The sequence below is a fragment of the Silurus meridionalis genome, chromosome 1, assembly GCF_014805685.1.
Source record: "Silurus meridionalis isolate SWU-2019-XX chromosome 1, ASM1480568v1, whole genome shotgun sequence".
NCBI lineage: Eukaryota > Metazoa > Chordata > Actinopteri > Siluriformes > Siluridae > Silurus > Silurus meridionalis.
Window position 1 is genome coordinate 4,049,356 of NC_060884.1, and position 2,903 is coordinate 4,052,258.

The following is a 2,903-nucleotide window of genomic DNA, read 5'->3' on the forward strand; positions in this document are numbered from 1 at the left end:
GCTACAATACGGAGCAAAATTAGCTAGAGGTTACTAGCTACTTTTATAGGGTAGCTAATATAACAGCTAAAAAAGCTAAAGGAGCAAGTGACTTTCAGATAGTTGTGCTTCAGCTTCACCTCTGACTAGACATACATCAATTTGTAAGTAATAAAATATAGTATAAATGTTAAACATGCTAAATAAATAAAAGGTAAAACCTTTCATTTGCACCCGTGAAACATGCTCTTCATATGGAATGTGTTTCAACTCATTTCACACATCTGAATTCTTATGAATACGTTTTGCAGATTAGGGAATGAACATCCTGGCATTTCTCCCAGAGGAGTTAATAACATGAACTCTCTCAGTCAGAGAGTCTGAATTCAGGGGTGAGAGAAAAATCAGCAAACATGTCAGACCTGTCCAAATGGTAAATGGATCATAAGTAATAATCGTCCCAGTTCTTGCCGCGGTCAAACACAATAAAAACGGCCTATCATGGGCCACTTGTTAGGAAATGACCGAGTTGGATCGGGTCTGACAGAGATCAGCGTAAATTGGCCAATAAACACGGCTGCTTCTTTCTTCAATAGTTTTACTCAGCTATATAAAGTTACAAGAGCTGTGCTAACAAGACATAAACAACAAAAAAAGGTTAGCCTTGGGTTAAGCTAGACACTAATGTTCTAAGTTCTAATGCCTTCTACAGACTGTGTGATTTCAGCAATATTTACTTACTGTTTGACATGAATTTGACTTGTATTTTGTATAATGATGACATCGTTTGAATGATGCAATATAGTGTAGGGAAAAAAAAAATCTCCAGCATGCAAGTATTGTGGTTTTTATGTGTACTGGAAAAGCAGAGTAAGAGAATTGACCAAAAGAAGCCAACTTGGAATGCCAATTTTGCAAAGGGAGCTTAAGGTACTGTAAGCATACTGTACATAACCATGCAAGACCTCCACTCCTACAAAACATTCCTTATTAGAATCCAATGTACTTTTTAGCACTTTTCACCTCCATGGTATTTATGTTTCAGCACCATGTCATGGTAATGAATATGGAATGTTTATTGGATAGTCAGTAGACATTGGTAATAGCAGCAAGCACACTGTGAAATGGAGATTCTAAATTTTCTAACCCTGTCCGTGTCCTAAAATTGTGTGTAGGACCATTAATTAGGAGGCACAACCAAAAAAAATGATTAAAATTGTTTCCTGTTGTACACAAAATTGTACAATGTATACCAAGCATAATGTCATGGAAGAATGGTATAAAATAGAAAATAAAGTAAAATTACCAATCAATGTGGCTTGCTGGTTTTCATGCCTTTTAGTAATTTTATAAATTCAAGACATTATTACATTATATGAAACTATATGGTAATCAAATACAAATGGAACTAATAGCAAACTTTTTTAAAATTATGTGCAGTGGGAATAATTTGGCTTGTGTGGACTTCGACCTCTCAGAATCTCAGAAGGTGCTTTACATGCTTCGTAAAAAAAAGACTTCCAGGATACATTCCATAAGTGGCAGGAACGCTGGGAGCGCTGTATTGCTGTGCAAGAGGACTATTTTGAAGGTGCTGGTGTGTAAACATAGATAAATAAAATACCTTATTTTAAGCAAAGCTAGTCTCGAAACTTTTGGATGCCACCTCATATAGTTATACATGTGAGCTCCATATTTAGATTCTACAAATCAGATGTCCTGGTTTAATTGAGCTTGTAAAATACCACTTGATCCAGCACATCAGGTGTAGGTAATATTTAATTAAAAGTTGCAAAAGTACAAACAAAAGACAAAAAGAACTAGAAGACATTCTAACCTGATCAAGATGCTGTAGACTGTAGACCATAAGAGCAAGCAACCATGGAGGACAAACACCAGGCAGTGAATGCTGTAAAGAGTGAGACCATATCCAAGTAGTAATCAAGGTAACAAGGTAAAGGTGTGAGTGAGTCATATGAGATGCAGGGGCTGATGGGAGGTGTAGTCCTGTTGTTGTAGATTTAATTGTCATTAATGATATTGTAATGTAATGTCATTTTCATGTTTTATTTTGCTAAATTTCAGCCGCAGCAACTTCCGATGAGTTTTTCTCAACCACCAGTGGAAAAAGTTATTCTTCCCAGTATTTTCAAGTGGGCTGGTGCCATATACATAAGCATTTATAAACTACTCCAGTTCAAGACATGACTCTTTGGAGCAGATACACTTATATAAGAAGTGTAGAGTAGAAATCTTTTGCAATTCTGGAAGCACCACTTATGAGTCACTGGTCACCGGTTCACCATGTTACTAGATTTGTAGATCCCATTTATACATCGCTGCTATCCGCTTACCCCGCCCCCCCCACGACCGACTCCATTTACATTTGCACGCATTGAATCATTATCATATCATAAATCAGGAGGCTGCTACTGTAAAAAGCCTGGCATACAGTGCAAACAGATTGGTGGCGAGTCCGAGAAGACAGCTCACAACAGCGCCGTTAACACGAGCCATGCAAATTGAGGCAGAAAATGAATATTAATCTGTGATTGTGATGCAGATGGGCTTTGGATATGCAGATGATGACACACCGGTGCCTCTGGGACATGGGGCGGTGCGTTTGTTATTTTAACTCGAGGTGCCGTGGCCTCGGCATGAACCCTGAGCTTGAAACAAGGACGGACCCGGATTTCACTAAAACAAAACAAAACAAAAAAAAAAGAAGCGACTGAGATGCCGATGCTGAAACGAGTGGAAAAACACCACGCTCTAATTTGTGTAAACAAATATGAGAAGAAGACGAATTCTTGAATAAAGGAGACAAAATCCAGCATATGTTATGGCTCCCTGCAGCCCATCCAGTCAGGAAACCAAAAAAAGACGAATCTGCAGCATGATGGAAATGGAGGCTTCTCACAGCA

At 38.2% G+C, this 2,903-nt stretch overlaps 1 long non-coding RNA gene across 1 annotated transcript in view; it reads right to left on the bottom strand.

Moving 5' to 3' along the window:
- Nucleotides 1-1,919, bottom strand: part of LOC124393502 — a 17,520-nt gene extending 15,601 nt beyond the window's left edge. The window contains exon 1 of the long non-coding RNA XR_006927336.1: nucleotides 1,817-1,919. This is a non-coding gene — a long non-coding RNA (uncharacterized LOC124393502). The remainder of the gene's footprint in view (nucleotides 1-1,816) is intronic.
- Between the last annotated feature and the right edge of the window lie 984 nt (nucleotides 1,920-2,903).